Genomic DNA, 9,539 nt, shown 5'->3' on the forward strand with positions numbered 1-9,539 from the left:
CAGTTGATTCTAAAGGAGTAAATTTAAGCTTTTCCAGATTCGACATTTTCTATTATCAAAAATTAAAACAAACATCATGATAAATTAGAGTCAATTTATATTCATAAGTATATAAACATTAAACATAAATTTAATATAACATAAATGATAAGTAGGTGACAGTGTCGACCATGTGTAAGCAATCATAAATATATGTTATATAACAAAAATATAAATATTAGTAAACATAAATGAAAATTTGGCGACAGTGTCGACCATATATTTTTTCAGGTGGTATAACCGACCTATATCATTCTGGTGGTATAACCGACCATATATCATTTTGGTGGTATAACCGACCATATATCATTTTGGTGGTATAACCGACCATATATCATTTTGGTGGCAGAGCCAACCATATTTAGTATTAAGATTATCGTGCTGATAACGTGTTATAATTCAGTAGGCTTATAACTACCTTTAGTGGTTTGATTCTTGATGTTATAATTCAGTAGGCTTATAACTACCTTTAGTGGTTTGATTCTTGATGTTATAATTCAGTAGGCTTATAACTACCTTTAGTGATTTGATTCTTGATTTAGAATACTAATAATGAAGTGTAAGAACAAAGATGATAATGGAGAGAAAGAAAGAAACACTTTGTAAGTGTGAGAAATGGTGCAAGTTTAATGCTTGCATTCATGAGTATTTATAGCCTAAAATCTCAATATAAAAATACATACTTTGTGTACCAAAATTGACTATATGTATACACCAAAATTGACTATCCATATCTATATTATTATTATTATTATAACATTAGCTAATAAATTATTATTTGTGAGTTAATGGGTCTATTATGCCTTTAAAAAAAAAAAAAAAAAAACAGGGTAATGAAACAAAATTAGGGGTCTTTGCATAATCACTTCACATAATCAATACATTCTCATTTTGATCCCAAGTAAAATAACCAGTTAACCACTATCCTCTCTAAATTCATATTCACACAAATGCAATCACGCTACAGATTAATCCCTTAATTCTTAACACATTTAATCGGAAAACGTTACCATCGTTACTGTTTTGATCTAATTATCTACCATGTTGATTCAATCGGAAAACGTTACCATCATATATCAAATTAAACCTTCCCATTCATCCCCCAGATTCCTTAACCGTGGAGCATCGTCAACGGCGACCACACACTCTAAACCTAAAACATCACTCTTCATCCTTTTTTTTACAATCACTTAATCAATCTCCACAAAATCCAATAGATATTACGTATAATTTAGTAACTACCACTTATAGATTGAAAAATATCACAATCACAATTTCTCATTATTTCTGAAACTAACAGTTCGATTTATGTTGATTTAGCCCTAATAGTAAATTGAAGAACATGTTATCTTGCTTGATAACCAGTATTCTAATTAGTGATTTTATCCCTAAATCATGGAATAATCATCAGAAAAGTTATGATTTCTGAGATTATAATTAGGGCTACGACCGTTTGACATATTTTTCCTATGAAGAACATCATTGTACAATCACAACCGAGCCATGTTCAGTGGGATGGTGCACAAATCGGCATTGGATAGCTGCCGGTCATAGGTACGATTCAAATCTTTGATTATTAATGTTTATCTTCATAAATTTTAATTTACAATTATCTTGTTTTGTCATTATTTATAGATTTATCCTAAAATTTATATTTTTTATTAAACTTATAATTAAAAATATAATGATATTATATATATTCGCTTCGTAATTTTGGATTGTAATTTTTTTTCTCGAAAATTATAAATATCATATATATGATTGTTGGTTAATAAATTAAAAATTGTCTTATAGAATCTGGTATAATTATAGATGTATATGTATATTATTTATGTATATTATAGTTAATGGCAATTACCATGATCATACTAATATTGCTGCTTAATAATCGTATTCTAAATCAATCACTGGCCAATATATTCGCATTTTTTGGTAACCTCTGCTGTGATATCGCTATGAAATCTTTTTCGTGTTTAAAATGAAGATTCAAAATTTTTTAAACCATATCACTAACTACAGTCCTCTATAAATACGATTCATTGCACATCATTGTATTAACAACCAATATAAGTATTCTACCAGTTAAATAAACGTGAGAATTAAAGTTATCGATCAATGGATCAAAACACTTTACAAATAGCCAGATGTAATCTCTTCTTATAAATTCATTGTTGTCGATTATCAGGTTAGTTATTGGCATATATAATTTGTTTAACATTATTTGGTGTAAAAATTAGCAATAAGCTATCCCTTGCCGAAGCTCGAATATTGCCTCCTCCTCGGGTAAACTCACTAAGCATTGTCTTACTATTTTATCAATATTTACCATTTCTAACTGGTTATATTGCCATTGATAGCTTAAATATCATGATACTGGCCGTGAAAGGGACTGTCTCCCTCAATTGGATCAGTGGAACATGATGAATATGGTACCTCCCCGTTTAAATGTATATATATGTGTGTGTTTGTGTGCGTGCGTGCGTGCGTGCGTGCGCTCGCGCTTTATCAGGCATTCAATCCTTAGCTGGTGCTTCCTACTCTTAGTGGTCGTCCTCACCTGTTTGAGAGAGTCTTAAAAGCTCGTTTCCATGATGCCACGACTAAACTTCAGCCCCACAAAAAGGAACTGGATTTGCTTGTCATTCTGCCAGGCAATAATGGCTCACTATATAATATCAAGTTTTAACCCTGGCGATTGTGCTGTGCTTACTAATATTAGTTGAATATTGAGATGGCAAAATGAGTGGGTTGGGTTGTTGAAAGGTTAGGTTGACCCAAATAACTTGTTTTATATAACTTTGATATTTAATTAATAGATAGTGTGTCAAATATAATTAAAATCAAACTATTTTCATAGTAATTAATGGGTTTTAATAAACCAATGGAGGCTTTATCCATTTAAAGTTAGCGTTGCTGACTTCCGTCTTGTTTGATTTGTTTTCTTGAACTTTGTTTTTTCCTTTTTGACACGTTAAAGTTTGAATTTGATCCTCAACTATAAGTGTCAAAGTTATCACCTTAAATTGGTATGGTTTGTGTAAATTGTTCTTAATAGATGGGATTATATGGCTTATTGTTTCTTCATGTGTAGGTGGCATGAAAAGGATCTGTGAGACTGATCTTGGAATTGTTTCTCAGTGCTGCCTAACAAAAACATGTCTTTAAGATAAGAAAGCAGTACCTGGCCAATGACACGCTCAAGATAAATGTCAAGGTTGGAGGAAGGAATACGGTTCTTACTGATGCATTGTCAAGGCGTATTCCTACTGTTAGTGACGTTCCAACGCTCATTTTTGGTGCTAATGTCACTCACCCACACCCTGGAGAAGATTCAATTCCCTCAATCGATGTATGATACATACCAACTATGCTTCCAACATTTTTAGTGATTTAACTCCTCATCTGTTAAGTCACTTGATGATGGTTTGATGATGGCTTTTTTTCAATATAATGTAGGTTGTGGCATCTCAACATTGGCCCGAGACTACTAAATACGCATGATTGGTTTGTGCGCAAGCACATACCTAAGAAGGCATTCAAATTAACTAAGAGTAGGAGACACCAGCTAAGGATTGAATGCCTGAAAAAGCAAATAGAATGGCAAGCAGAAGTGACGGCTCTCAATATATTCAGGATCTATTTAAGGAATGGCAAGATTCTCATAGAGGAAAAATGCGCGGGTTGGGTGACAAGCCAAAATCATGTATTTGTACATGTCAAGATGGGCGGCTCTGGGTTGACAAGGAACATCTATGGCTAATAGCTTTATAATAGCGTAGGATTAGGTAGTGTATCAACTGTAATGACAACTTTGTTCTAAATTAAAATGAATTAGGAGGCCTTGTGCTCTAGAAGACATTCAAATTTGGTTGCCCGTTGTCATGTTTGACTTGTTTATTTGTAGGCTAATTTCTTCTCTTTACTCATCTGATATTATGATCTGTTAAATATGAGAAGCTTAACCAGAGTCACACCTTTTCTAACTAACTGGTCAATGGTATGATGAAAGCTTATATTGGAAGTAACAAGCAATAAGGCTCTAGAAGTTGAGGGTAGACCATGGTTCAATACAAAGTTCCTATACTTATTTTTTGAACATGTTACGGAGTATTAAATTTTCATCACCTACTTTGATTTATTCATATAGCTTCATTTGTCTATATCATAAAAGTTTGTTGCTATTTCTTTGCAGGAGATAAAAATAATTATAAGAGGGTTGAAATATCACGTGAGTATGGTAGCTCTAGATGGATTTGGCAGCATGGTGAGAATGGATTATGACTAATCTAAAAAGTGAGGGTTTGGCACTATCCGTTAGGGTTAAGTTATGACGAGGGGATAGGTTTGTTACTAACTTTGGGTAGATTTGACATATATTCAAGTTATAGTTGTTACTTACTTTCTCTCAATATTAGGAATTTGTAATGACTGTACAGTTGATTAAAGAGTTAATTGATTCAAAATATTAGATATTTTTATTTATGAATTGTGTATGAAAACTACTTGCACATCATATTTTGACTAAAGAATTTACAGCTTTATGTATTGTCATAAAGTTTATGAACTCTTATTTGTTTAAAGTTAATGCACTGTTGTCGTTTCAAATTCTTATTGCATTGTCCATGCATTTGTATAACAATGTAACGTTATTTGTTGAAAGTTTATGCTGAATTAGTTCGAACAAGATTTTTTTATCTATATTTTTACACATTTGAACTTTTTGACTGTTTAATGTTTATTTGTGTCATTATGGTTGATATTTATCTTAAAATATTATCATTTCATAAAACCCGCGAAACCGCGGGTCTTTAACTAGTATAATTATTATTTAATGATATTCATCTTCAAATGAATAATTACCACATCCCAAACATGATGATCCATGTGATCGTTCAAGCGTATAATCATACATTCATACTCCTTGAGAGCATAATACCTTTAGTGTAAATAGGGCATATCACATATGATAGTAGCTAACCTCCAAACGAGGTGGTGACACTTCTATTAAAAGTGGTAATGAACTAGATCATAGCGCCTTTTCCCTATGCGCTTGATTGCAGTGCGCCTTATATCCTATGCGCTTGTTTGGAATTTAACATCCGCATCATTTATACACATGTTTTACTAGCAACCGCACATACAATCAAGTCCTCTCAGTTTGATATGTTAAAACAATAATTTTGATATGTCAAACTTAAAAAGAGAGTAGTTTGATTACTTTTGCGCAATAATTGGTGGTATCTCGCACATATTTTCTAATCATTACTATGACTGTGATTGTGCCATTTTTGTGTGCTAATTGACTAGGCACGTCTAATCAAATTTCTTTGGTGGAATACACGAGCTGACGTTTGATGTTCATCACTTTTGAATTCTTCCACATGTACAACTTTGATTTCTCTTTTGATTCGGCTATAAAACATTTTGTAAGTAACTAGATGGAGGGGGCAATAGTTACTTGATACGTTTTTAACACTTTTTTGATTGATCACCAAATTCGATTAATTATGATCAACCAATTCAACTCAAACTTGATGTGTGTGGTGTGTATGTTCAAAATGATGAATAAAGTAATGTAAAGAACATAAACACAAGGATTTATAGTTGTTCGGGTGGATGTTAACTAATCCACCTTAATCCACTTCCCAATTACCACTAAACGAGATTTCTTGCTTCACTAAGCACTTTTCTCCAAACCCGGTGGAGATTCGATTCACAAGTCTTCAACTTCTTTGGTAGACAACAAACCTAATCTTTCTATCCCTTTGAAAGATCAACTCCAACCTAGATCAATTTGTCTTCACCTTAGACAAGTATTAATCTCCAAATAAGATTAATCAACTTCCTAAGTCCCTTTAAGGAAGTAGATCACTAAGCTAGCCTATGCTTCTACTAATTGAAGTTACAAGACTTATACAATTTATAATGATGATTCCAAGACAATACTAGGACATACACTACACTAAGTAAACTCACAAGATAAATAATTTTGATTAGTAAGTTTACAACAACCAAATTCTATATCTATAAGATCATAGAATCTTCTCTTGCTTGATCACATTTGAGTAGTAATTAGAGCCCTTGTGATATCTGGAAATAAGCTTTTGAAATATGCAAGAGGGTTCACTTCAAATGCTCTTCAATGCTTGCCTTTTATAGTGAGATTCAAAAAATAGCCGTTATCACACGGTTGCTGACACGGTCGATCGTGGTTCGACCGTGCGTGCTCCAGTCCAAAAATGTGTATCCGTTGTATAGCCATTTGACTCAGATTTGAACATCACATTTTGGAATCTTTACTCCATCTAGCACCTGCAAAAGAAACCCAATATCCTATACAAGTACTACATGCATTAAGTGTGTGAGATTTGGTCTTATTGAGTGAAAATGACATAACACTCCAAATGTGGTAAACCCAACATTCTTGGAGAAGAGTCTTGATTGACATTTTGGGTAATCTCAGTTTGGTCAAGACTTAGTTAGGCTCATTAATGCATTTGATTCGATCCTAAAGACTATTCAACATGTCAATAACTTCCTAGTTTCAATTAATCACAAGTTGTATTCATTTTAAGATTTAGTGGAGATTAATTGAATGATGCCTTTCTAAAATAAACATGAAGTATGTAAAGGCATCAATGTTAAGTTATACTTTGACAAGTAATCACAATGTGTTACATAGACAAGACCAAATAGATTATTGATCATTATTCCTTTGTAAACCATTTTACACTTAATTTATTGGAGTAGACTAGTTACTTGAATCCTAGTATTCTAACTAGTAAGCACATAGCAAGCATATTAATCAAGTTGGTAAATTTATGAGTATTAAACATATTAGCAAGTAGCAAGTAATACTCACACATAGCAAAAGATAGTTATTCTAAAATCAATCATATAGATATTTGCACAACACTATGATTTAAGCTTTTAGCAAGCTTACTTGCAATATAACATATTGCATGATTAATGTGTAAGCACACATTAATGTCCAACACATGCACAAGGGAAGAGCAATCTCTAGTTGGAACTTGGTGACCATCCTAAATATATCTAAGTGTATTTTAGGATTACAAGTCTTTACTAGTTACACTTGAAAGCATTGTTCTTCATTTAGTCTTAATTAATCACTAAGTCATCTTTAATTGTAATTAATGTTCTAGTGACATTGGCTTAAGTGTGTTGGTACTTGGTGATCATACTAAGGATATCTAGATAAGTTTTAAGATCACAAGTTGTTGATTAACACTTATGTGTTATGCCTAATCATGGTTAATTTGTCATTAAGATGTAATTAAGCGTAATTAACCAAGATTAGTGTTTTTATGACCAAAACTCAATTGAGTATGGAGAGGACATCTATTATAAGCATGTTGATAAAGGTTTCATGAATTATAGATGTCGGGAACTAGTCAAACTAAATTTAGTAAAAAATGGTGACAGAGAAAACTGCGGTCGCACTGTGGTTGACCGTGGTGGCGACCGTGCAACTTGTTTTCACAAAACTGCGTTGCAATTCAGTCTGGACTTCTACGGCTGGGTATGCGGTCGACCGTACTTTGACCATGTACTTTGCTGACCTTTATTTTCATTCTTTAAGTTTTGTTTGACTTGGTCGTTTGCAAGATCAAGTATGGATTAGTGACCTTGCATGTTTTATGTTAAGATGTCGATCATCACTTATGAATATGTATGTATTATCATCAAAACATATTCTTTGGTTAAGCATCGTACATGTTAGTCCATTAACCAACATTCAACCAACACATTTCTAAAGAGGAACTTTGAACTTTATACTTTTTATGCGATTGATTTTTCAGTGTATTTTTCCCGCCGTTTCTGTATCTTCATTTTCTTCACTCATTCTCTTCCAAATCAGCAATTGCAAAGGTCAGTATACCCTATTCATTTCGTATTTCGTATTTGTATCATTAATTTTTTACTTCAATGACGTCCTCAAACAAAAATCGCCAAACTAATGATTCCAATACTGAATAAATCGTTTTAAATGATGCTAAAGTTGAAAATGTAAAATCACTCATTAATAATTCTCACATTAATCAACTAATGACATTATATCCTCCTTTTCATAACCTAAAACCCGTCGTTCCGTCTTCTAACGGTCGAGCACATCTTCCTCTTAATGACAAAGTCGCCATTTATGAAAGTTCATATTATTATTATGGTAATTTTAGGGTTTCTCCGTATGATTTTTTCCTTAGTGCTTGTAGACTTGTTTAAAGTAGGAATATGTCAACTTCTCCTTATGTCGTTGCCAAAATCATTCTATTAGAACTTTTTTGCAAAGCATCTAACCATCCCTATATTAGATGTTTTTCATAATCTCTTCTAACTTGCTCATGTTGATGAAAGTATGTTTACTTTTATTTCATGTGCACGCCTTATTAGTACGCAAAATCTGGTATTGGCGGTTGGAAAGAAACTTTCTTCATTGTTGATTAAGATATTTGTAGAAATAAGCCTCAAACACTCGTTTGGCAAGATAGATATGCCGTTAATTTTATTATTTGCACCAAATTTAATTGTGAATCAAAGACTATATATATTTTGTAAAAATGTCAACCTTCAACTGTGTCGTTCTAGCAATACTCCCCTTTATATGAGCGGTACTTCTCCTTATTGTCCTTGAAAACAATATGTACCCCGTATCGAAGACGAGAATGAAAAAATGGTATAATATTTCTAACTTCGCCATTATGCACTGAACAAATTTCATTTGTTTTTAACCTAAACATTTTGTTTTATGTAGAGATGATTCTTCATGCTTATGTAAGAGTTGAAGACATTTCAAACATTATCTGCAAGCATGTTCCTGCTGATAATGTTTCACATCCGTGTTTTGATACGGATGAGGTTGATAAGCCATTAAGGCACACTAAATGAAAGGTTATTGTTACTACTCCTAGACCAAATGGTGATAAAAGGAATCTAACCAAGAAGCAGATTGATGCAGACGGATCATCTTTTCTAGAAATGGATTGAAAAGAAAATGACTATAACTCAAAAGGTATTACTCCGTATTTCATTTCTTATTAATGTTGCAACCGTGTATTTATTTATTTGTTATTTATTTAGTAAAAAGAAATCTTATTTGTTCTATTGACCATTAATGTCACAGTTACACACTATTGTGCTTTTTTCATGTAGTTCCTGCTCGTCCACGTCTTATTGAGATTGATGAAAGGAATGTAGAAGATGAATAAAATTCATTGAGGCATATGAGCTGTCATGGATCTCCTACAACATCTACACTTGAGACCCTCATTCTTGAAGAACTTCTCAAAACTTATCACACCCCCAGTTAAGGCCTGGACGAAATGTGACTTAATACCAAACAAACCAACATATTATAATAGACGAGAACAATACTAAATGATAAAATTATCTTTATTGAGAGTACGCAGCGGAAAATGAAATGTCGTTACAATGATGGAAGTAACAATAATGTAAATGTTCAAATGCAAAAGTAAATAATGCGA

At 32.6% G+C, this 9,539-nt stretch overlaps 1 long non-coding RNA gene across 4 annotated transcripts; it reads left to right on the forward strand.

The window, feature by feature from the left end:
- The first annotated feature begins 941 nt into the window (after nt 1–941).
- On the forward strand, nt 942–3,957 carry LOC139862628 (uncharacterized). Of its 4 annotated transcripts, none has more exons than XR_011764243.1 (3): nt 942–1,593; nt 2,225–3,388; nt 3,496–3,957. It is a non-coding gene; the product is annotated as an uncharacterized lncRNA (long non-coding RNA). The 4 variants fall into 4 exon arrangements; XR_011764242.1 differs by lacking the exon at nt 942–1,593 and having other exon boundaries at nt 1,600–2,802; nt 3,131–3,388; XR_011764244.1 differs by lacking the exon at nt 942–1,593 and having other exon boundaries at nt 1,600–2,322; nt 2,397–3,388.
- Nucleotides 3,958–9,539: the final 5,582 nt, after the last annotated feature.

This window comes from Rutidosis leptorrhynchoides, chromosome 1 (genome assembly GCF_046630445.1).
Source record: "Rutidosis leptorrhynchoides isolate AG116_Rl617_1_P2 chromosome 1, CSIRO_AGI_Rlap_v1, whole genome shotgun sequence".
NCBI lineage: Eukaryota > Viridiplantae > Streptophyta > Magnoliopsida > Asterales > Asteraceae > Rutidosis > Rutidosis leptorrhynchoides.